This window comes from Bacillus rossius, chromosome 15 (assembly GCF_032445375.1).
Source record: "Bacillus rossius redtenbacheri isolate Brsri chromosome 15, Brsri_v3, whole genome shotgun sequence".
NCBI lineage: Eukaryota > Metazoa > Arthropoda > Insecta > Phasmatodea > Bacillidae > Bacillus > Bacillus rossius.
Window position 1 is genome coordinate 23,011,663 of NC_086342.1, and position 27,582 is coordinate 23,039,244.

General features: G+C 39.4%; 1 protein-coding gene across 2 annotated transcripts in view; it reads left to right on the forward strand.

The window, feature by feature from the left end:
- LOC134539696 (protein phosphatase PP2A 55 kDa regulatory subunit) overlaps positions 1 to 27,582 on the forward strand; it is a 244,390-nt gene that overhangs the window by 1,984 nt on the left and 214,824 nt on the right. The gene's annotated exons all lie outside the window — the stretch shown is intronic.

Below are 27,582 nucleotides of genomic sequence, written 5' to 3' on the forward strand. Positions count from 1 at the left end.
ACGTTCGAGTTGTCATCCTAACAAACCACATTAACATCATATGATGAAGACGGATCTACGATTCAGTGACGAACGTTTGGCATCCCTGGTGTGTCGGCAATGAAAGGACCGGTGCCTGCCCCGTGCCCAGAGCTACCCCTCAGGCCCGTTCCACAGCGCCGCGTAGGCGGAGACGGATCACGTAAACGGAGACGGATCACGTAATCAAAGACGGATCCCCCGGAACAATTCACCATCGCGTCTGCTGCTTCCACGAGGCACGGAAACATACCGTAACAAACTGCAACCGATGAGTTTGCATTTCAAGGTTACGAAATGTTAATCTAGGCTTCGAGATCATCATCGTGTGCAGAATTTACGTATTTATCTATACTAATATTATAGAGCTGAAAAGTTTGTTTGTTTGTTTGTTTGTTTGAACGCGCTAATCTCAGGAACCACTGGTCCGATTTGAAAATTCTTTCAGTGTTGGATAGTACATTTATCGAGAAAGGCTATAGGCTATATTATATTATCAATAACATTAGGGATCCTTACTAAAAGTCCAATTTAAAATCAAATGCGTTTGAGGGGGTTAGATACAACATGCAGTACACGTACGAAGTGTGTGTTGGCAATGCCGCAGGCGCTAGAAGTTTATTTCATATTGCCTATTAACATTGTTGCCACGCACTAGATGCCTTATCATTCTTAATTTTCCCATACAAGTAAAAAACACCCGTGTGATATTAACAACGAATCAATCAGTACCCTCATAAGAGTTCAATTAGTATTTAAATACTTTTTATCACTTTAAATCGCAAACCTAAACTATTGTTTTTTTTTCTCTCTGTGTGTTTAATTTGTTTTTTTATTGCCCTTTTTTTCAAGTATACATATTTTACAGACTTGAAACTTCACAGTAATGTTCCTTATGTTACACAGGATGACATTTTCCGAAAATTAGATCCCATGGGTGGTTAAAACCAGGCAACAGTGTCTGCATGAGAACAGGATTTTGCATTGTTCATGTCTTCTGCGTCTCAATGGCAACGGGCATCGCGCGGCAGTGGCGTACCCACAAGGAGGGACATATATAATAAGCGGCGCAAGAGTGATGATCTGCCTGTAGACTGCCGTAGCGAAGTACGGGTATATCAGTTGTACGTTGCGTGCACGAGTCGGGAAACCATCGGTGCTATTCATTTTCTCTCCGGTACATTATACAGCATTGTAATAAATTTTCACTGAATTTTTTTTTTATTTACCATTACTGTAAATGGGAGATGTGGCTTAATTTTTTTCCATTAGTATAGCCGTGCGAAGCCGGGTCGGGGAGCTAGTTAGAAATAAACGGCACGGTAATAATGGAACACCGATATATGCTCGTGCTTGAAACAATATCGTTAAGGACACGAACGAACGTGGCTACCGCCGCAGCCAAGCACTCGGCTTCCAGAGCTGAGTTGATCCGTCTGCAGACGCATGCGTGCTGTTGAATCTCTTGTGCCGTGGGATCCGTCTCCGTTCGCTTGTCGTAGGGGAACAGGCCGTAGAGAGCGCTCTTCCCCAGATCGTCACTGCGGACGAGCATGTTTCTGTCTTCATGGACTGCGGGTGGAGCAGCTCGAATGCTGCCCGACGAAAAAGGCAAAAAGTCGAAAGTGTTTCCGAGCGCTCGTGCCAGGCCTTGACTTACTTAATCCTACCCTCCTTCCCCCCTCCTCCCTGCTTCCTCCATAACTTCTCTCTCTCCTTTTGTCATCAATCACAACAAAGCAGCTCTCGCAAGCAATCTCCAAGGAATTATGGTTTGACTGGCATCTGGCATTGTTTTAACCTTTACTGTCGGTGTGCTGCAAATGGAATGGCTTCAACAGTTCTCCCGGTTAGTTAACAGCATTGAAAGAAACAGTTAATATTGATAGAGACAAAACTTTAAAAAAAAAAGGGGGGGGGGGGACAGACGGGGCTTTACGCAAAAATGTTTGGCGAGGGCAGATGAAAAATGAATTGAAAGATACGCACATTTATATCGTCAACTATTTAAAAACTGGTATTTTTCGCGTACTATCCAAAACTTGCGATGTACATACTAAAAATAAAATGACTGCAAATCGATTTATTTACCATCTTAGTTGGATCAAAAGTGTTTTATTTACTTAGTGGAATTAATATGTGGTGACGATACAAGGTTTGTAATATATATATATATATATATATATATATATATATATATAACAGTAGATGGAAAAGGCCGATTCAAGGACAGAAGCAGGATCCAGGATCCGGCGGCCATATTGGATGACGTCATCGAAGGCCATCTTGGACTCAAAATTCCTTAAAAATGACTCAAAAATTCCCGTTTTGAGGAAAAATTTCCCGTTTTCGAGGGAAAAATTCCCGTTTCGAGGGAAAAATAGGATTTCGAAAAACCTCAAAAGTCGTTTTGCCTTAGGAAAAACCCAAAATCCTAAAAGCGGCTTAAGAATCCTTAGAGCTAGCCACTTTAAGGATCCAAAATTCTAAAAGCGGCCCGCCATCTTTAAAATCTTTATTTATTATCCGATTTTAATAAAAAAAATTAAATTTATAAATAAATTCAATTAGTAAAATTTTAATAAAAATATTTTTAAAAACATACATTTCCGACACGGAGCTCTGAATCCTCGATTCGAACCCGACGAGTGCAAAAATAAAAATGGCGTCCGATCCTTCCCTCTTGGTGGCTGCTGGCAGACTGACCCCCACCACTTTGTTCATAGGATATATATCGTCAGGTAGTATAATGTCATGTCCGCCATCTTGAAAATCCATAATTTTTATGTTAGAAAAATGGGAAAAAAATTAAAAATCATAAAAAAAAATCGAATTAAATAATAAAAATTAAATAAATTATTACTTAAAACCACTGTTGCACATATCATTATGGTCGCCATCTTGGATTATATAATTGTTGCATGATTCGTTACGCCCACCATCTCGGTTGAGTACGATGTTATCGTTACACTTTACATTATGACCGCCATATTGGATCCTATTAATGTTGCATGTTTCGTTATGGCAGCCGTCTTGGAATCGTGTAATTATTTAGCTAGAAATTCGGGAAAAAGTCCATAATTCATTAAATAAATCACTCATTAATTTACATATTGATTCAATCAGTTCCTGTCATTGGTTCGATACTCGATCGATGCAATAATGTTTAATTTTATGTAAAAAATAATAATTTAAATAAACCATGTTCAAAATTCTTAAAGAGGCTTAAAATCCTCTACTACCATCATCCTATAAGCCATCATGTCCGCCATCTTGGAAATTCGTAATTTCAATGCTAGAAATTCAGGAAAAAGTTCAAAATTCATTAATTAAATTTTGCAACCAATAAAACGATTAATTAGATCGACTTAGGTCCTTGGTACGATTCTGGATGATGAAGAAAAAATAAATATCAACAATTTAACATAATAGTGACAGGTTCGTAAATAAAACATCGCAAATTCTTTCACAAAATAAATTTTATTACAAAATCTATATTTTACTACAGGATCACTTGCGAAAGCCCTGCATAGGCGTGAAATGACTAATTCTTAGCTCCAATCGGTTTATACTAGACAGAGACCAACCAGAACCTTTACAGACATAGTCCTCCTCTTCTTGACAGAGTTTCTGGATACCGTTTTTAACAGTTTGCTTCACATCGTCAGAACTGTAAATTACTGCAGCCGATTTCTGGAATGCACACTTCTTCACTTCGTCTTCGAATGGATACGGCTTTCCATATATACAGTCCAACCACAAGTTATATTTTGATGGACCATTTGTTGCTACATCATCAGTAAGCTGATTGATTATGTCCTCTCTGATATCATCAAGAAAATTACAAATGTCTTTTGACTCACCTAACGTATTTAGATAATAGTAATCTTTCAATTTTCCACGAAATGCAGACTGCGCCAAGTAGAACCCATTATCATTCACTTGCAATGCACCGAACACAGTATTAGGTTTATTTTCATGTTCAGACGTTATAGCAATCGGTTGCTGCACGTTGGTTTTATTGCTTGTACGCTTACGAGTCTCCAATCTAAAGCGAGGAGTCGAAATTTCTACAGGTAGTTCTTCAGTAGACACGCGGACTTTACCATTGCATTTTTTCACATGTCGTCGCAAACTATCAATACGTGTAAACCATTAATGACACTCATCACAGCGGAACTTCATGCGAGATGGATTCTTCTTGCATTTACTCCTCTCATGTCTTCGTGCTACATGAGAAAAAGTGAACGACATATCGCAGTAGCTGCAAGGATACCTTGCTGATGAAGACGAGCCTTTCAGACCCGATCCAGATACTGACGTTGCCGCAGTTGCGCCATCTCCAGGCATACTCTTATGAACATCAATGCATCGTTGTTGAATAGAAACCTTTACTTTCTGCCGAACAGCAGGACCTTTGCATGTCTTCATGTGCGTTTTCATATTATCTTTTCTGGCAAACTGCTTATGGCATTTCTCACAAACAATCATTTTACGATAAAGGTTCTTGACACATTCTCTCTTTTCGTGTCGTCGAGCATTGCTGTTGTTTGTGAAAATCTTGTCACAGTAACAACACCGTTGTCCATTAGTTGTTGAATCACCAGCCATTGAAGTCTCCATCGAGGCTGAAACGAAGTTCGTCGTGTTTTCCTGTGTAGCCAGCACCACCGGCATTAAATTCTCTTCTGCTGGTGGTACCACGACTGTTGAAGTCTCCCCCAATGTTGACATCCTCGTTGCCGTCGGGATCTGCTCCTTCCTCGTCGCCGTTGACGTTAGGGTTCCTGTAGACGATGGTACAACATCCATCAAGTTCATCGTTTTAGATGGTAAAGATGCCATCGAGTTCACAAGAACAGGTAATTACGCGACTTATGCACCAGAAGAAACAAACTAGGTGATCCTTACACCGATAACGTCAGTAACAAACTGAGCGATCTGCTGTCTAGGACTCGCTTATATACATGCACAGGATGGAATAATACACTAGTCAAATCAAGAACCAATTACTATAATACTCGAGTCAAAACTACATTAAAAATAGAAGCCCACTCAACGAAAAAGGCAGCACATTTGGAAGCAAATTCGACAAATGAAATGGACACGCAATGCACGCACTTGCAGATTTCATCACAAAGTTAACATTTAAATTTCATTCAAGCGAAGTAGCAAGCCAATGTCACATCATCATATTAACATCCTATTGGTCATACTATCCTCAAAATTTCACAGTATTATAAATCACACCGTTATAGAAGGACTTATGGTTTCTAACACACAACATTTCAGTCATTTTTCTTTAATAAATTCATATTTTAAAATACAAAATATACATGGTAAACGAAGAACCAGGTACGTAAATATTTTATATACTTTATGTACACTGTAGACGCCAAGAGCTTGAAAGTACATATGTAAGAAAGATATTTAATAAAACTCATATTAAATTGTATATTTATTCCCATTAATACACATCAGATCAAAAAAAGTAGGTTTTATTATATAAACCTCGCATTTCTTAGTTCATGTTTCTTTGAGGACGTATAAATTTTTATCATTTCGCGAACCAAGTAGAAAGTTTAGCCTATTCTTCAATCATTTGGATTGTCTCTCGATGAACAATTGGTCTCATGTGCTACGGCTTCCATCTTCTTTACATATTTGTTATTATTAGTCTTAAAATCCATGCATCCGTGTCACTATCACAGACGCAAAGTTATCATCATTATCGTAGCTGTCATCAATATTATCATGAGCTGCATCAATATCACTCATTTTATGATATCGTTTACGCATTTCAGTTGTCAGAGATTTACCACAATCTATGATCTTGTGAGCTTCACATTATTCTCTATTGTTTTGTAGACATGGTTAGTTCCATTCTCGTTTTCTTTAAAAGCCTGTGTGTCCAGTTTTATTATTTAATCCTTCAACCCATCATCCCAAACACAATTAAATCATCGTAGTATACAGAAAAAAAAATCAACAAAGTTCCTTTCATTTAATCTTAGGAACCGCATCATCCTTTCCACCTATAGTATAGTTTCTTGAGCCCAGGAGTCTTTCATTATATACCATGCAGTGTTCTTCAAGAGATGTGGTATACTTCTAGTTCTACATACAAATCCATCCTATCATTGATTTTTGACACATTAGAAAAAAAAACCTCAAAGTTAATTTTTACGTGTTTTATTAAATTATCACTTCGACTAAAAATAATTACCACACATAGTGTGTTATTACATTTCCTTCTTCATCTGCAATGCTAAGGTCCTTGATAATAAATCCATACTGACTAGAGAAGCCTTGGAGGTTTACACATTTCGTCATGGTGGTCGAGACGAGACTAAGCCGGTAATGTACTGTCAGGTCTTAGATAATAGACGACACAATCTACCTTGTTGCAGGATGTCTCGATGATGTCCGGAGCCTCCTCGTCACAATCACTGGTCCAGTGATGACCGAAGTTGCAGACCTCTAGTTGAAGTAACCATCCTCGGTGACGTAGTGCACACGGCGGAATCCTGGCGTTACTTCCGCGTACTTTGCAGTTGGAACGAACAGCATTTGCTTGAATTTGTAGCAGCAGCAGCTCTATACCCACACGACTATGTGTTGACTGCTGTGTCTAGGGTGTTGACCTCAATTTATTCCGCTAGGACCCCCCTCCAGTCCAGTCACATGTACCGTTGCTTCCGTTGTTGTCCCCCGCCTTGCTGGCGGCCTCCAACATTCCAACACGGTGATCAACCATCCAAGCCCTAAGCATGCTCGCATTGTGTCTTGAGATCGGACCTGGACATCCAAGTTACATAGAGTATAATATACTCTGAAATACATAATAAAGAGAAAATTGATATAAATAACATTATACTTTGCTTAATAGTTCCAGAAGTAATGAACGCACTGCTTGACCAGTGACAGGTGTAACTAAATATTAAATATATTTAATATTTTATTTTCCATTACCTTTCGTGGAATTTATTAATCATTCACTCTACGAAAAACAACTCAAGACAATATACCTGACCAACGAATTAAATACAGTACCGCTATGCCTTACATGAAAGTCTAATTTTTCGATAATATGAATAACCTATAAATCGTTCATGTACAAAGCCACACATACAGGCCAATTGTCTATGGACCATGAGACCGAGTCATGTCAATATCAGACGTATAGGCTAGAAATTTCAGAACCGCAGGACCTTCTTCGTCTTTAGATAATAACAGTCATTTAGACCATCATGAAATTTTTATACATACTAAAGGACCAAGTGACCTTGAAAAATATTTTAGTAACACCAAGAGGTTTTGAACTAGTAAATATTCAGTCACTACATATTTTACTACGCGCAATCAACAAAGAGGAAGCACCATCAACGAAAAGGCAGCACATTTGGAAACACCATCAACAAAATGGAAGCACATTTTGGAAGCACCATCAACGTAAAGGCAGCACATTTTGGAAGCACAATCAATAAAGGCAGCACATTTGGAAGCACCATCAAAAAAAAGGAAGCACATTTTGGAAGCACCATCAAAAAGGCAGCACATTTGGAAGCACCATCAACAAAAAGGAAGCACATTTTGGAAGCACCATCAAACAGGCAGCACATTTGGAAACACAAGTTACGAGAACTATGTCTTAGTTAGAAATCAGAATGCAAGAAATAAAAACATTAAATTTTTACTTTTAATATTTGATTTATTTCTTAACATTATACAAATAGAAGTAAAATAAGTCATTATTGTATGTAGCCAGCTTTCCTCAGTTCTTCGAGTATGAAGGATATTTCTTTTATGCACGAATAGTTTCCTGCACAAAGCGAGCCATGTAGAAGTCTTAGCCGGTCAACCAATAAGTTTGGATCTTTCCACGATGTGTAATCAATCTCTTCTACCACCATCTCACTTGCTTGTTTATTATAAATACTTTTAATATCACAATCGTCCCAGTGATCATAATAAGCGTTATCAGATTTATTTATTATAACACGTCGTTTCCATCATTTCGGTCTCAGGACACCGCCACATTCTTCGATCTTGTCAGCTTTAGGTGCTTCATCACAGTCTATGCTTTTGTCAACAGCCTCAGAGTCACTGTAACAATCACTGTAGAAGACATCCTCTTCACCCAGATTACTGTATGAATTCGATATCGATGATGTCGAAGTGCCATTATCGAGTTCATGCTTCCTTTTCAGGAGTCCATCATTTTTACAAAGTAAGAAAGATCTACTTGAATTCGGCTGGAATGTATTCTCACTTTTCACATTAAGGATTCTTCCATTGTCTTCATTCTTCCATAAACCATCATCGTCCTTCAATTTAAGTTCTTCGTCGAGATCGGAAAAGCCACGAACATAATCTCTCTCAAGACAAGGAAAATTATTGTCGTAATGCAGATCACTATTCCTTAGTCTAGTAGATCCATCGTTGTCCTCTGGCTTGTACGCAGGCTTAACGTTACTAGTTCTGTCATGTCTTTTTAAGCTCTCTCTCCGCGTAAACGACTTGCTACATCGAACGAAACTTATCATGTTGCGTAGTGGATTTTTAACACAGTCATTCTTTTCGTGTTGTCTTCCATTCTTTCTCAAGATAAATTCTTTGCTGCAAAACTTACACCTGTGTCCATTCGATACAGCGACAGACACCAAATCAGGATTCATATTAGTTACTGTGACTAATGTTAGATACAAACAGACAGTTTTCCAATTGGAACCATTACTTAAATATAATTTTTTAAATATTTCTTAAGCGAGAGTTAAGTTATCTCATGCGAAGGAACTTGTATGTAGTTCTGCTTTTCAACAACATATGACACCACGTATTGCTTGCAGGTAAATATTATTATTTATTTCTTTCATGCGGGATGTAGGATGCTCGCTAACGATCGCAATAGAGGGATGGCTTCGCTAGACTCCAAGGAGAAGGAAGTTTGTTTTTCCAGTTAGTGTTACTCAGATTTCTCAGGGCATATTATTATTTTACTGAATAATGATTTTTTTTAAATTCCACCTAATAAAAATAAAATAGAAGCACTCAGAGAAAACCATCTGGGAGAAGATGTCGTTTATAAACATCATAAATTACCAATTTTTTTTAAAAAAGTCCAAATTTAATCCTGCTTAAGCAACCTGAGAGTTCTAGCACAAGCCCGCTTGTGAACTCTTTGCTTAAGCAACATGAGAGTTCTAGCACAAGTCCGCTTTTGACTCTTTGCTTAAGCAACATGAGAGTTCTAGCACAAGCCCGCTTGTGAACTCTTTGCTTAAGCAACATGAGAGTTCTAGCACAAGCCCGCTTGTGAACTCTTTGCTTAAGCAACATGAGAGTTCTGGCACAAGTCAGCTTGTGAACTCTTTGCTTAAGCAACATGAGAGTTCTGGCACAAGTGATGGCATCTTTACCATCTAAAACGATGAACTTGATGGATGTTGTACCATCGTCTACAGGAACCCTAACGTCAACGGCGACGAGGAAGGAGCAGATCCCGACGGCAACGAGGATGTCAACATTGGGGGAGACTTCAACAGTCGTGGTACCACCAGCAGAAGAGAATTTAATGCCGGTGGTGCTGGCTACACAGGAAAACACGACGAACTTCGTTTCAGCCTCGATGGAGACTTCAATGGCTGGTGATTCAACAACTAACGGACATCGGTGTTGTTGCTGTGACAAGATTTTCACAAACAACAGCAATGCTCGACGACACGAAAAGAGAGAATGTGTCAAGAACCTTTATCGTAAAATGATTGTTTGTGAGAAATGCCATAAGCAGTTTGCCAGAAAAGATAATATGAAAACGCACATGAAGACATGCAAAGGTCCTGCTGTTCGGCAGAAAGTAAAGGTTTCTATTCAACAACGATGCATTGATGTTCATAAGAGTATGCCTGGAGATGGCGCAACTGCGGCAACGTCAGTATCTGGATCGGGTCTGAAAGGCTCGTCTTCATCAGCAAGGTATCCTTGCAGCTACTGCGATATGTCGTTCACTTTTTCTCATGTAGCACGAAGACATGAGAGGAGTAAATGCAAGAAGAATCCATCTCGCATGAAGTTCCGCTGTGATGAGTGTCATTAATGGTTTACACGTATTGATAGTTTGCGACGACATGTGAAAAAATGCAATGGTAAAGTCCGTGTGTCTACTGAAGAACTACCTGTAGAAATTTCGACTCCTCGCTTTAGATTGGAGACTCGTAAGCGTACAAGCAATAAAACCAACGTGCAGCAACCGATTGCTATAACGTCTGAACATGAAAATAAACCTAATACTGTGTTCGGTGCATTGCAAGTGAATGATAATGGGTTCTACTTGGCGCAGTCTGCATTTCGTGGAAAATTGAAAGATTACTATTATCTAAATACGTTAGGTGAGTCAAAAGACATTTGTAATTTTCTTGATGATATCAGAGAGGACATAATCAATCAGCTTACTGATGATGTAGCAACAAACGGTCCATCAAAATATAACTTGTGGTTGGACTGTATATATGGAAAGCCGTATCCATTCGAAGACGAAGTGAAGAAGTGTGCATTCCAGAAATCGGCTGCATTAATTTACAGTTCTGACGATGTGAAGCAAACTGTTAAAAACGGTATCCAGAAACTCTGTCAAGAAGAGGAGGACTATGTCTGTAAAGGTTCTGGTTGGTCTCTGTCTAGTATAAACCGATTGGAGCTAAGAATTAGTCATTTCACGCCTATGCAGGGCTTTCGCAAGTGATCCTGTAGTAAAATATAGATTTTGTAATAAAATTTATTTTGTGAAAGAATTTGCGATGTTTTTTTTACGAACCTGTCACTATTATGTTAAATTGTTGATATTTATTTTTTCTTAATCATCCAGAATCGTACCAAGGACCTAAGTCGATCTAATTAATCGTTTTATTGGTTGCAAAATTTAATTAATGAATTTTGAACTTTTTCCTGAATTTCTAGCATTGAAATTACGAATTTCCAAGATGGCGGACATGATGGCTTATAGGATGATGGTAGTAGAGGATTTTAAGCCTCTTTAAGAATTTCGAACATGGTTTATTTAAATTATTATTTTCTACATAAAATTAAACATTATTGCATCGATCGAGTATCGAACCAATGACAGGAACTGATTGAATCAATATGTAAATTAATGAGTGATTTATTTAAATAATTATGGACTTTTTCCCGAATTTCTAGCTAAATAATTACACTATTCCAAGATGGCTGCCGTAACGAAACATGCAACATTAATAGGATCCAATATGGCGGTCATAATGTAAAGTGTAACGATAACATCGTACTCAACCGAGATGGCGGGCGTAACGAATCATGCAACAATTATATAATCCAAGATGGTGACCATAATGATATGTGCAACAGTGGTTTTAAGTAATAATTTATTTAATTTTTATTATTTAATTCGATTAGTTATTTTTTTTAATGATTTTTAATTTTTTTTCCCATTTTTCTAACATAAAAATTATGGATTTTCAAGATGGCGGACATGACGTTATACTACCTGACGATATATATACTATGAACAAAGTGGTGGGGGTCAGTCTGCCAGCAGCCACCAAGAGGGAAGGATCGGACGCCATTTTTATTTTTGCACTCGTCGGGTTCGAACCGAGGATTCAGAGCTCCGTGTCGTAAATGTATGTTTTTTAAAATATTTTTATTTAAATTTTATTAATTGAATTTATTTATAAATTTAATTTTTTTTATTAAAATCCGATAATAAATAAAGATTTTAAAGATGGCGGGCCGCTTGTAGAATTTTGGATCCTTAAAGTGGCTAGCTCTAAGGATTCTTAAGCCGCTTTTAGGATTTTGGGTTTTTCCTAAGGCAAAACGACTTTTGAGGTTTTTCGAAATCCTATTTTTCCCTCGAAACGGGAATTTTTCCCTGGAAAACGGGAAATTTTTCCTCAAAACGGGAATTTTTGAGTCATTTTTAAGGAATTTTGGGGAATTTTTGAGTCCAAGATGGCCGCCGATGACGTCATCCAATATGGCCGCCGGATCCTGGATCCTGCGCCTGTCCTTGAATCGGCCTTTTCCATCTACTTATAACAGTATTACAAATTCAGCAACACTTAAATAATAATAGTTTTTAATCGCGCAAAAATTCATTAATATCTACAACAGAGCTAAGTAATTAAAAAGTTTGAGATGGAACCATGTAACACCATTATGATTTTTTTCTTGTCTATTTATTAGTTATTGACTATTTCTGTAGATATAAAATACTATTCCTATTTTGTATTCGTTGTGCGGCCACAAATATTTTTAACAGATATTTACTAAGAGTAAAATATATAACGGGTTTCAAAAAGTCTTGCAAGTGTTTGTATTTGTTTTCCTTGCACGGCGTTTTACACTCATTACTTATTTTATCACACTCAGTAAATATCAGTTGAATATATTTGTGACAGAAGAACAAATAAAAGAGGGGGAAAGTGTTAAATTTACAGAAATAGCACTTAACTAATAGTAATGACGAGAAATTGAAAAAAAAAAATATATCAACAAGGTGTGTGAGTTCCCCCCACCTTAGGAGTGTATGCACCATACAGTTGAATAAACAAAAGTTCTGGATCCTCTTCCAAGTATTTTAAAACCGATAACTTTTTTGTTAAGCTGAGTAAATTTAAATCGCAACATTATTTTCTTTGTAAATCTGTGCTCAACGTGTTGCTGAGAATTCATTCTTACGAAAACCTCCTGTTTTTATCCAAACAACGTTGGCATGAATTTGTGGTGAACGCTAAGGAGAAACAAACTGCAAGTTATGTAAACGTAAACGCGCTTGATGCAAGCCATTCTTCCCTCGGTTTGTTTTAAATCCTCCCTAAACAAGCAATGGTAGCGGTAATCTGTAGTGATGTGTCAACATTGAACGTAAAACGAACCTAAAAAAAGTGTTTCATCTGCAGCTTTAAGGTGGGAATCACATGTCGTTTTGATTTGTTTAATTTTCTTCACATTTCTGTTGGGGCTCTTTATGTAAATTCAACACTATGCCTCTCTCACATTTCTTGTTCTGTCACAAATACTTTCAACAGATATTTCATAAGTGTTACATAATAGATGTAAAATTTCGCGCCTGTTTTTGTAATCGTTATCACTTGCGACTTACGTTTTCACAGGTATTACATCTCTCTTGTAAGAAACATTAATTTCAGTATTGTTCCTTATTTACAAAAAAAAAAAATGTTTAATATTTTTAATGGCACATAATTAGGGACTAAAAAATTCGAAATTTCAGTGACCTCTATGGTATATGCCACAGTACTCTGCGCTATCATTGGCTGCCGACAACTGCGTTGATTGAGGGTTCCTCGCTGGCCAAGAGTGACCATGACAAGTTGTGTGACAATAGCTACTAGCAACTTTAAGTATTAAGAATTCTATATTCTAGTCTATCGCGAGATACACATAATTCCCCTTGATATCAGTTTAGGAGAAAATTAAAATCCCCCTCCCCCCATTATGTTTCTTGTATGGAATCACCTGCGGGCGTGTAGTTGTGGTTCGGGAACACCCTGTACACATCAGTCCACAGATCGGTTTACAGAATTATCCACGAAGCCGATCCACCATCGTTTCGCGGATCCGTTGGAGTTTCCAAAGTAGACTTGCCTCAGATGTGGCGAACCTGCTCCACGTCTAAGATCGGACCGAGAACACCCAGTCATTTCGGCGCGAGCCAGGACGCCGTCGGTACCTGCACGACTGTGGCGGGACCCGGACAGTTGAGCGGCGACAGTGGCGGGACCCGGACAGTTGAGCGGCGACAGTGGCGGTATCCGGACAGTTGAGCAGCGACAGTGGCGGTACCCGGACAGTTGAGCGGCGACAGTGGCGGTACCCGGACAGTTGAGCGGCGACAGTGGCGGGACCCGGACAGTTGAGCAGCGACAGTGGCGGTATCCGGACAGTTGAGCAGCGACAGTGGCGGTACCCGGACAGTTGAGCGGCGACAGTGGCGGGACCCGGACAGTTGAGCAGCGACAGTGGCGGGACCCGGACAGTTGAGCGGCGACAGTGGCGGGACCCGGACAGTTGAGCGGCGACAGTGGCGGTATCCGGACAGTTGAGCAGCGACAGTGGCGGTACCCGGACAGTTGAGCGGCGACAGTGGCGGTATCCGGACAGTTGAGCGGCGACAGTGGCGGTACCCGGACAGTTGAGCGGCGACAGTGGCGGGACCCGGACAGTTGAGCGGCGACAGTGGCGGGACCCGGACAGTTGTGCGGCGACAGTGGCGGACCCGGACAGTTGAGCAGCGACAGTGGCGGGACCCGGACAGTTGAGCGGCGACAGTGGCGGGACCCGGACAGTTGAGCAGCGACAGTGGCGGGACCCGGACAGTTGAGCGGCGACAGTGGCGGGACCCGGACAGTTGAGCGGCGACAGTGGCGGGACCCGGACAGTTGAGCGGCGACAGTGGCGGGACCCGGACAGTTGAGCAGCGACAGTGGCGGGACCCGGACAGTTGAGCGGCGACAGTGGCGGGACCCGGACAGTTGAGCGGCGACAGTGGCGGGACCCGGACAGTTGAGCGGCGACAGTGGCGGGACCCGGAAAGTTGAGCAGCGTCAGTGACGGGACCCGGACAGTTGAGCAGCGACAGTGGCGGCACTCGGACAGTTGAGCGGCGACAGTGGCGGGACCCGGACAGTTGAGCAGCGACAGTGCGGGACCCGGACAGTTGAGCGGCGACAGTGGCGGGACCCGGACAGTTGAGCAGCGACAGTGGCGGGACCCGGACAGTTGAGCAGCGACAGTGGCGGGACCCGGACAGTTGAGCAGCGACAGTGGCGGGACCCGGACAGTTGAGCGGCGACAGTGGCGGGACCCGGACAGTTGAGCGGCGACAGTGGCGGGACCCGGACAGTTGAGCGGCGACAGTGGCGGGACCCGGACAGTTGAGCGGCGACAGTGGCGGGACCCGGACAGTTGAGCGGCGACAGTGGCGGGACCCGGACAGTTGAGCGGCGACAGTGGCGGGACCCGGAAAGTTGAGCGGCGTCAGTGACGGGACCCGGACAGTTGAGCAGCGACAGTGGCGGCACTCGGACAGTTGAGCGGCGACAGTGGCGGTACCCGGACAGTTGAGCAGCGACAGTGGCGGTACCCGGACAGTTGAGCAGCGACAGTGGCGGTACCCGGACAGTTGAGCAGCGACAGTGGCGGTACCCGGACAGTTGAGCAGCGATAGTGGCGGGACCCGGATAGCTGAGGAGCGCGCCTCGCACACAGCGTGTTCGACACGGGATCCCTGCAGGCACAGCGACCTGGCTGCGAAGAGAGGCCACTCCAGCGCCGTCAGCCTGCCCCGTGCAATGGACAGTGACGTCAGGTGCTAGCCTCCGCTAGAGCGCTGGCCGTTATGTGACCGTGCACTCTAACACACACACACATTCACATAGTGAGTGGAACAGTAATATTCAGTAATACTTGGGTTCGGATTGTTACCCGGACATTAATGATTTCTGTTGTCTCAGTTACCTCCAGTAGTTAAGTTATTTGCAAACCTGAATAGCTGTACAGTATTAACTGCGCTCATAATAAAACATGACGCAACAAAATAAAGTCCTATTGTTGAATATTCCACTATCTTTATGTTCGAATGAAACATCAGTTTAGAATATGAAATTACGCGCCATTTTTTCGTAATAGATGCTCAGTATCGTCTTTGAAAAACTAAACGTGTTTCACGCATGCAAAAAATAATTAAGTCAAACAATATCTTCGTGTGGTATTACAAACTATTTATTGGCAACTGGTTTCCAAAAGAATCGTTTCATATTCAATTGCGTTTTAACTTATAAATTTTTAGCGTTTCGCCGAATAAAACCGCCAATTTTCCCGGTTTTCTGCCTGTACGTGGTATCAGTAGATATTGTGGAACATTTTATTTTTCTGTACGCCTTTTATTTTAAAATATATATATTTTTTTGTAGTCTTAGAGAAATTTACCTATCTCGCGCCCCTTCCAGTCCGGAGCTTCTTTCCAGGGCCGCTCATGGTCCAGACCGCAACTGCGCCGGTCGCGCCGCGGAGGTTTACAAGCCCAGGGCACGTCCGCGCGCACTATTTCCAGACGCACGCCGCCGTAAACAACGGCTCGGTCGTGAGGCCGACGCCGGTCACGGCCGTGGTTGGGGGAGGGGGGAGGGGAGGAGATCCCAACACTGAGGGGCGCCCTTCCAACACACCGCGGGAACCCAGCACAGGCAGATAGATCTGCCGCTGTTGACCCGCCTGTCCAATAGATGGCAGCCTGCGCAGGAAAAAAAAAAAAAAAATTCGCTGTACTTTTACAAACGATTCCTAGAGACCTGCAAAAATTCGCAGATTCATTTCGTGATATGCTACAATTCAAATAATTATACCTTAGCGCTGCTTCTGCAATTGGTTCACTGTTAATCTGGAGTAATGAGGGCCAATTAGAGACCCTCACTCATAGAAGTGCCGAATCACAGACACTCGGTCGAGACGACTCACAAGTCAGCAGCCAATGAACAGGCGGCATTTGCCCGAGCGTGTAGAGTGTGGTAGAGTCTATCCTGGAGGTCATTGAATCCGCGAATTTTGCAGGTCTCTAACGATTCCACATTCGGGTAAATGTCGCATGTGCAATGCCAGCTGACTTGTGAGACACATCAAATTTTGCAGCCCGTGTTTCGATACTTACGCCATTGGCGATTTTCTCATTGGTCTAAGAGTCCTCCGAGAGTTCTTCCGGTCCCTAACCGCAAGAATTCTAAATTGTTTTGATTATTATAAATGCAAAAAAATTCCATCCTGGAGTGAAATCATACCTCTGAATAAACGTGGCTATACCTGTCGGTGGGGACCGATAAACTTACCGGATTCGTTTCCGTGATCTGCTAGAATTCAAACACACTTGCTTTTGCAGTTTGTCTCACCGTTGTCCTGGACGACCCTCGACCAAAAAGGAGTATCGTATCAAACAGTGGCGCAGCGAGGATTTGTGTATGAGTGGTGTTAAGAAGCATGCCCTCCCCCCCTCCCCCGTTTTAAAGCGGGGCGTCCGGGGGTCCTCCCCCGGGAAAATTTGTATTTTAAGGCTGCTGGGTACGGTGGGCTAAATAGTGGGAAACATGTGTACCGTTGTTGATTTTTTTGGGAGAATGAATGAAGTTAAAGCTATAAACATTTTGGAAGTAAGTAATATAATGTCGTATAATTGTCTCAGACTTTTTATATTTTTTAAAATATTTAAATTTTCTGAAAAAAAAATATGGAAAAAAGCCATTTTAAACATTATTTTCTTGATTGCAGTGAACGAATGCAGCATAAATACCACAAAAAGCTATGTCTTAGACTCGCACCTTACCATGTTCTATAGTAATTTGCAACTTGAACATTACTTGAATAATAATCAGCCTGTAAAACTAGTAATCAAAATTAAATAATTTAAATATTTTCTCTCATGAAAACAGGACATCTATTTGTGGAGATATGTTGCTTCTATCCCCAACACCTTGAGTGAATGCGGAGCAGACATGCGAGCGATAAGAAAGTGGCGACTCACGTTTCCTGAAACCGAGACGGATTATCGGCAATGGCCTTTTGGTTTGTTGACAGTATCACAAATAGTTTGTTTCCTTTTCTTAATGTTTTAATTGCAAGATTATATTTAAAACATTGCGTTTTGAGGATACTTTTATCGAAGCGTGTTTTTATGCAGGGCGAGAAAACCCGCGGACTAGCGACATCATTTAGCACGATTCCCACATGCAAAGGTCTGGGGATGGAACCCACCGGGGTTTGAACCCGGATCGCCGTGGCGGGAGGCTAGGGTCTTTGCCAGTTGATCTCCGCGGCTCCTGCTGTTATTGAACATTGCGAATAAGTTATACAATAAAAGTAATCTAAACGGCTTGTTCTCTCAATTCCTCCTTCAATACATTATTAAGAAAGCCTTTCAGGAAAAAATCATTAAACTCAAGAGAACTCAAATTTCAGAAATAAAAACACACTTCCGTCCCTTTAAACTGTTACTTTCGCAATTGAAAACATCAAATTTTACATATCACTTGAGAGTTAATTTTCGTAAGCAAAATAGTTGATTGGAACACAACCTCAACATTCACAATATCAACGAATTTGTATGAATCTGGAATACTGCTTTCACTTTGATTATTTAATTTTTATGCTCGATTTTAAATATTGGGATGCACACGAAATTTTTTTAAACGTTTTGTATGTTTTGAAAAATAATTTTTTTTTTGAAATTATATTAATTACATTAAAATGGTGCAAAATACAAGTATTAAGCTGAGGTTCACTTTATATTAATTTACAGCTCCTCACAAGTCTCTCTTCTTTGGCCCTTTGGGCTTCATCTTGGCAAATCTTTTTGAAAACTGAGGGTTTACTATTTCCTGCAGCAGACATTCCTTGTCGAATCTGAAACAAACATAATTATAAATTCGCTTAGGTATGTTGTATGTGTGTAACATAAACTTTAATTATATTTTTATTTTAACACTGCAAGTTCTCTGTATATGTTAAGCTATTGATAAGAAGACATATTTGAGTCGTTAATGTGTGTGTGTGTGTGTGTGTGTGTGTACCAAAATAGCTTACGAAAAAACTACCAGTAATGCAATGTATATGTTGTAAATGGATATCAGTGGTATAAAAACCTTACTGTTAAAGATGTGTTACAAAAAAGAAGAACCGTACAGGCATATAAATGTAGACTTAATTTAGCACCGCTGTATGAACTACACATTTTACTGCTCTACTCAATAATTGTATGTAAAACAATAAGAAAAATACCTGCACAAATATGCTTCCATTTTTTCGCACCAGAAAGCGTTATTTTCGATAATTTCATGTCATCCAGTGGGAAGTGTAAAGCACAAAGTAACAATATTTTCTTCCCGTTATGTGCATCTGCCCTTGCACTCAATAAACATAGTTGAAATCACGTCTCAGTAGCGGTTTTCCGTTAATTATTGCGCAGTGAGTATTCTGAAATCAGTACAATGATATGTTTTATGCCACAAATATTGTACAAAATTAATCTAAAAGTTCATTTTCAATAAGTGGTCATTGTATTTAGCAATACTAAAGAGCTAAAAGGAACACATATATGATAACCTGTCCATTATCGATAGCTTCTTTCGGACTTTGGTACTTATCTGCTGAAAGAGGGCACTTAATTTCCATAATGGCATCGTCACGCACCAAACCATCTGCAACAGAATTTTACATGACTTCTGTATGAGTTAATTGTAAAACCGAAATTACATTATCAAAATTTAAAAACTATATATAATGGCATATTTTAAATGTACCTGGAGTTGCACCAAGAAAAGGATATTCAGAATCTATGAATAAGCCACACTCTGTTGCCACCATTCCATGATCTTCGGCCATTTTACACTTGGCTACAGGTTCGTTGGCAATACCATACTGTGTACCTTTCGTGCTGAAGTTTCCATAAAATATGGAATGAACTAAGTTTCTACAAGATGTTGTAGCCCTCATTTTACAAACCCTGCCGAAATGGGAAGCATTCCACAAGTATTCCACAAGTGATATCTGTATTGCAACAAAGTCGTTCTCTGTAGCTCATTTCGCTCTTCTTCGGTCCGCACGAGACTAGCAACGAAACTTCTTTTCTTTTCCTCAAGCTCTGATGCTGTAATCGTAATCTCTGGTTGATATTCCTTTGCCCGTACCAAACCATAGTGCTCATCTGCAGTATAAAGTATTTTTTCGCTTTTATTTGTATCTTGATATTGTGCAACCGTTGATGTTTCATTCTTTGTCTTGCTCGTTGTTGCTGTAGGCGAATTTTTTTGTGTACATTCCTAGAACAAAAAAAAATTGTGCATGTAATTGTAAAACAATTTCCCTTATTAACTCCGTTATATTTTTACACTGATAATATGTTTGAAATATAGTTGATCCTGCCAAAATATGTTTGTGATGTAATTATTTTTAGAAATAATTGCATATTGGCTTCAAAAGTTTAGTAAAGACACTTTATTAATATTGCACACACTCCATTGGCAGTGTGGATGTTAATAAAACACTTAATGGCTGCCCCTAAATATTTCTTGTAGTGCTCAATATTGTGGTTAACTGAAATAAATTTTTCTTGATATATCACCCACAATACAGCTTTCATTACGACACGAGCCTGTATTATTTTGGCCTGGCATGGGCGAGAGTGTAGCTGCAGCCAAGTCATTAGCATTGCTCCTGAAAGTAAAATATAACTTTCATGTTATATATCATACAAAGATTTTTTGTGAAATTTTGTGAATGAAGCGTATAAGTGTTGGGTATTTGTATTGTTAAAATATATATACATACACACTATATGGCTGTATTCTCTTCAATGATTTCAACACACTGGCTCATGATACAGACATGTTGTGGACATGGTTACGTTATCGAATTAAAATTCATATTACTGTCCATGTTTAAGGCCATGAACGGTAGCTTTTAAAATACTGATGCAAAATATTCAAGTACTTCCTACCGAAATGCATTGAAGAAACTCAAGACAGTGCGTATACACTTGCCGTCCATTGCAAAAATCCTTTAAAAATAACAAGCAAAATGTTTCTGTTAAAAAAATTATTTCGGGAAGAACTGTAACACTTACTATCAAGGTCTTACAATGAACTTCACTTTCAACTGTTTTTACACTTTAAGAATATATATATATTTCTAATTGGATACTTTTTTATTGCTTTAGTTAACCTTTACATCATGTAAACTGACGACACAGCATTTATTATGTAATCATTTCATCCCCTTATTATTTATTAAATAAAACACTATACACTCATAAGCCACTCTTATTGTAAACAAGAAGTAAGAATCTAAGTTAGCCATGGGTTGTTTTAGCATAATTTGTTGGCATTCTGAGCTGTCTGATGCATGCAGCATTCTATTAGGGCCTTGAATCGTGTATACCAAAATAACTTATTCACTCACTCATTCACTCTCTTCATACCATTGCTTAAATTAGATATAATAATTAATACAAAATGCGTGTTTTTAAATTAAATCCTGTAAGATTTTTACTTACTGAACTAACTGTTGCTTCCTTTTCTTCCACCAAGCACGAAAGATTTTCTTTCTTGACGATCTTTTGATACATGGTCTTACACGTAGACTTGTATTTTCTTTTGAGAATAGCCAAACTTTTTTCTGCCACATTGCACATGAAAAAAAACGTATTATTATTCTGTTCAACTAGCCCAGAATGTCTGAGCTACACCTTCGGAAAGCAGTTTGAGAGAGGAACCGGTTATCGGCAACACAATCTTCGCGCGTATTGTGTCTCACATTTGTTGCTTGGACTCGCAGTATAAGAAGGGTCTAACGATCAGGCAGGGAAATATACAAATGTTGAGCTAGATGGGCGCGTTGTCCTTGTTGTCACGGGCAGCCTTAAGGTGTAAATTAGTGCTATTTTAGCAATTTTTGATACTTAAATTTAAATATTGTAATGGTAAAATTTTTATTAATTTTAATATGAAATTTGTTTGAGTGATGAATAAGAAAATAATTAAAGATTTGGTGCTAAGGGGGGGGGGGGGGGGGGGGGGGGTTGAACCCCTAAAAAAAAAACCCTGGCTAAGCCCCTGGTATCAAAGGCAAACAAACTGAGACGACTCGCAAGTCAGTAGCCAATGAAATGTTCGCTGTTCGCCCGAGAACACAGAGAACTGTGTAATTCTAACATCCTGAAGTGTTGTCGAAACCGGGATTTATTATTTTTTTTTTTTTTTCCCTAGTTTCTTCCGATACAATTAATTTCCCTCGCTGCCGGACCGGGGGCTCGGTGTGTAGCTTAGTTCCCGTTCCACTCGCGAGGAGCGTGTCTGCAGCGCGAACGAGGCGGCGGTCACGTGATTGTCTTTGAGGACGCGGAGTCTTCACTTATAACATTGAATATATATAATGTATAGAAGTCGCGAGCCCAGGTTAAATTTTCTGTCCGGTTTCTCAGAAGAATTGTTGTAGTTCCAAGCTCCGCCGCTGCGATCGCTTTCATCGCTGGGTATCGGCCGTATACGCCCCTGGTGGTATTTGGCAGAACTAGGTTAACCAGCCAAGTCGTGACATCATCCTTTCCCCCCCCCCCCCCCCATTCCAGCCCCCCTTCGAAAATCCAAGACCAACGATTCAAATTACCCGGCAGGTCTTATCAGCATCGTTAGGCGACCTTGAAGAGGAGCTTCCTTTACCGTCGTTTGCGAATGATGAAATCCCAAAAGAAGCTAGCCATGGAAATCACTGAATGATGGGATTCTGTACCCGAGTGAAGTGAAAATTAGCTAATAAAACTTTGTACTGGTCAAATAGTCAGTGTTCCGTTCAAAATATGGTTTTATTTTAAAAGTAAAATACTTATTTAAACTATATTTCGCGTTTGTACAAATTTACTTTTAGATATTGGCAAGGAAAATCAACATACCTTAAACAACCTTCTCTTATTCAACGTTATCTATTAAGTAGTAAAAGGGGTAAATATTATTTTTAAAAAAAAATGGAACCCACTAAATCAGTATTCAATAATAAAATACGCATATTAAAATTTTTTGTATTTAACTTTTTTCGGTAATAAAAATTCAGGATGATTTTGGTTTAATTGGTTTACGTATATTGCTATATTTTCTAAATCACATAGAAAAGGGAAAAGAGTAGGTACATCAGTGAAAATTCCAAAATCAATATGCGAGATAAGAAATTTGGTAACTGCTCTACATTTCAAATAAAAATGCATTGGTTTCATGAATACTGAAATGTATGCGTAATAAGGCATATTGTGTTATTATCCTAAGCATGACTATAACTAAAAAAATTACCGTAATTTAAAACGATGGCAGTCTTAACATACAATAAGTGCGCGAGTCTTAGTTTATATTTTAATTGGCTTCTTCGTCAGATGGAAAAGAGTTAAGATTTCATCAAGGAAAAATATATTCTCAAATTCACTAAACCGGGAGATAGAAAATAAGGTAGGTACTTAATTTTAAATAAAAGTTAAAATAGGCTTACGCTAAAACATTTAAAAATAAGTCGTAAAAATATTTTTATTTATTAAATATTTTCTATACTTGACAGTTCTTTGGGTATAATTCTTCAAAAATCTTTGGAATTTAATACATACTTTTCTTAAAATGGTAGAGTATCAGCAATACCCGGAAATTACGTGAGCAAAGCCACGGGTTATTAGATATACTTTTACTATAAAATAAAAACAACTATACATTTGTAGTTCACGAATGTGATATTTTGTTTATTGCTTCACAACATTCATTTGCCAGTCTGAAATTTCATCGTACCACTTGTCAGAAATGTCACCAAAAATGATAGATAGATTTTTTTTGACGAATTTCAATTACGAGGAAACCTTTCGCAAGATTTTTTTCTTCGCAGTAGTCACTGGGACACCATTAATTTAAATCCACTAAGATAATAAAATTGTATGTATAATGATTTGTTTTTGTATATTTATATAACTTCCCAACCAATTTTTAATGATTTTCATGTGAGTAAAAACTTGTAAAGCAATTTAATTAACTGTGTCATAATTCTTCTGATTAGATGGAAATACAAACTTTTCATCCGTAATATACGATGATAAAATATATTTATTATTGCAAAATAATATTCACTGTTCAAATGCAAATTTAAATAGATTATTCATACATGTTTCCTGCTAATTAATGGTTTAACATAATAATTTTTAGTATAAAATCCTTTTTCTCTTGTGTTAAAATGGGTTGCTAAAATGAGGAATTATAAATATATCACTTACTAAGTCCGTGCACAGATTTACACAAAACAGTGAATGTAGATAATCTTTAATGGTAGTTTCTAATTTTCTGCCCTGAATAACATGAATTCGGTTGAATTCATACTAAAGTGAATTTTTTGAACAACTTAAATTGATGTAATAAATAAATATTTATTTTTTATTAAAAATCCACAAACTGTTTTTAAAATATAATATTTATCACGCCAGATCGAATAATAAACAAAAAATAGCTCTTATATGTTGTCTGTGTTTAAATAATTGTATTATATTTCATGGAAATAATATTTACCTTTCGGTTATTAAAAGAAAATATATTTGTATTCAAAATACTTGCGCATCGTTTTTACGAGCATAACTTGTGTATCTAACCTCAAAGCAAGGAATATAAAGAGTGGCAACTCAATGCTATAACAAAAACTCTTATTTTCTTTGGAGATCCGGGAAATGTGCGTTATTTATAAGCAACTTAACATAGTAAATCGTTAACTTTTCATATCAATGTTGGCAAAATTGATTTTTTTAGTGGTCATTCGTTACTGGGAATATTCACCATATAACGTTTAAGATTATTTATTTTGAATTACGAAACAACCAAAACATTATGTAAAAATGCTTCATCTTATGTTAAAAAAATTATAAACTGCATAGCCACAAAGTATGACATCATACCATTAGTTTCAGTTACTAATAACATTACGTGCACGCGTTTGAACAGTCATCGCAGCCATAGTTGTTTCATAGCTACCAAAATCATTCAACGTTGTCAAGCATTATTCCAAATTGTGTTTTGCCATTTTACTCAATGCGCCACTCCGTTAACACATTTTATAAATTCTGAACTACGAATGTCAGTATTTTTTTTTTTTTTTTTTTACGTTATTACGTTTAAGAAATTTCTGTAGTTTTCTTATAATTAAAACTTAAATTTTGATGTTGGCATCTTTTAACCGCACTTTTTTTTTCGGTGGCCGTACTGCTCCAATTCAGTTGCGCCCGCCCGTATCTAAGCGCTCGGATTTCAACAAACGGCACCGCCTCTCGATAGAGTGAGACAGAGAATTACGCGCATGACCTTGAAAAAAGCGATGCTACAGCGCTCTAGCGTGGAAGCTGGTAACTACGAGTACCCTCTTGTGGAAAGAAGAGCTGTCTAGCGGCGGAGCTAACAACTACCACAGTTTTGGATCCGAAAATTGGAATAATAAATCCTATCCCCTCGCGACTTCTATAAGTTATATATATTCAATGCTTATAAGTAGGCTTGCCATACGTCCCGGTTTGACCGGGACAGTCCCGGTTTGAAGCTGTTGTCCCGGTGTCCAGGCCGGTTTTGTCCGTGCCCCGGCCAGCGGTAAGTAACAACGAAAAAAAAATTGTATTAAAAAAATGGAAACAGGTTGAACAGAACTACCAGCCAATATACGCAGCTCTTTTATCACTTCTCTGTTCAAGGGGTCAACTTTCCAAATCTTGGCAGGGTTTTAGAATATATGTTTTGTTTGCCAGGTACATCGGCAATTATTGTAGAAAGAAAAATTTTCATTAGTGAAGAACGCTTTGGGGAGACGACAGGGATTTTTTTTTTTTTGACACGCAAAGTAAATTTGCATCCCTATTGCTCAGACTTTTATGAACTATTTAGAAGTAAAAAGTACATGTTAAAAGAATTACTTTCAAGTCTGTCTGAACTGTTTGGAATGGGGAAATAACTTTTTTTTTGTTTTATTAACATATGAATACTAATTTAATGTAAATAATTTTAATGTAAAACATAATACAAAAAGTTGTCCGAAAAATGTGTTTATCTTTATGGGAATTTCAAGGTTTAATGTTTAACATAATTTTTCCCAGGGGCTGTCACCCCCCCCCCCTCCCCCCCCCCCCGGGTCAATCCGCTGTCCCGGTTTGGCTCGGAGAAGTTATGGCAAGCCTACTTATAAGTAGAGACCGGAAGAATTCGCGAATACATTTCGTGTCAAGGTATGTCACAAAACACTGTAGCGTTTTCTTAGAGTAATGACGAATCGTGTGCGTGCAGCAGTACGGTATCCACATTCCCATTGGCCCCGTCAAGTGCGGGAAAACACCTCTCGCCGACCACAGCCAATAACTACAAGAAATGTTATGCGATGTACCTAGACACGAAATGTATTCGCGAAATACAGGTGTCCCTACATATAAGTAGAGACCGGAAGAATTCGCGAATTCGTATTTCTTTAGACTAAAATCCAAATACGTTTACCTGCAGTGATTGGGCCACAGTTTATCTGAAGGACAATGAGTAGGAGCAGGCATTTTACGCGAGAAAAAAAATATCTGAACTCATGTTAGGCTGCAACAAGGTATATCCGCACGAACGGTTTCTATCCTTGTGATTGGCGGCCGTCTGTGAGAGAAGTCGTTGCGTTATTTGACCGAGCCACTCAGGACGCGTTTGCTTCGGCACTGAATTACTGTGATTGGTGTTGTAACAGTATACATGTACCTGAAATAAACCCACCCAATCAAGAAACACAGACGCTGCTACAGTTTTTTGACTTTCAGCTGGTCTCGGAATCTTTTCGCGAAATATGCATGCCCCTAACTATGAGACTGTGAAAAAAAATCTCAACATAAAGAAAGAATCTAATGTAAAGCATCCCAGTGAAACAGGTGTCACGAGACAGTTAGCCAATGAGCAGGTGTAATCTGCCCGAGTGCATTCAGGATCATTGAATCTAACCTAGAGGTCACTGAAACCGCGAATTTTTCCAGTCCCTTACTTATAAGTAGGGGCATGTTTATTTCGCGAAACAACCTGAGGCCTCGTTAGACTGCAATAAAGTATGCCAGCACCAACAGTGTCTTCGTTGTGATTGTCGACCGTCTGTGCGAGTTGCGAGAAGCCATTGCCAACTTTGACCAGGCCAGTCGGGCCGAGTTCGCTTCCGCACAAAAGTGTTGTGATTCGTGAGCCGACAGTTGACATGAGAAACCCAACCTACCAGGAAACACAGACGATGCTACAGGGTTTTACCGCACAGCTGGTCTCGAAATATTTTCGCGAAAAATACATGCCCCTACTTATAAGTAGAGACCGGAAAAATTCGCGGGTTCAGTGAACTTCAGGATAGACTCCAATATCCTCTACACACTCGGGCAAATGCCAACTGTTCATTGGCTGCTGACTTGTGAGTTGTCTCGAGTGGGTAACCTGTGATTCGACACTTCTATGAGTGAGGGTCTCTAATTGGCCCTCAGTCCTCCAGATTAACAGTGAACCAATGGCAGAAGCCGCACTAAGGTATAATTATTTGAATTTTAGTATAACAATAAATGAACCCGCGAATTTTTCAGGTCTCTACTTATAAGTAGGGCCATGCATATTTCGCGAAAAGATTCAGAGACTAGTTATAAGTTAAAACACTGTTGCACCGTCTGCGTTTCGTGATTGGGTGAATTAAGGAAGAAACCACTGGTGCGGGTACACTTTTTTGCAGTCTAGTGGGCGTTCAGATTTATTCGCGAAAATACATGCCCCTACTTATATGGGATCGTTAGGATGCCTGGCGGCCGGTGGTCGAACTGAGAGGCCGCCATGTAGTACCGGCTGCTGTCGTGGAAGTTGCTGAGTAGGAGGTAGTCGTTACGAGACCAGAACAATAATCCCCAGGATCCTCACTTCCAATTGGCATTGCTTGCTTTATATGGTAGCGGTATGATTTATTTCAGATAGGTGTATGGTAGAAAAT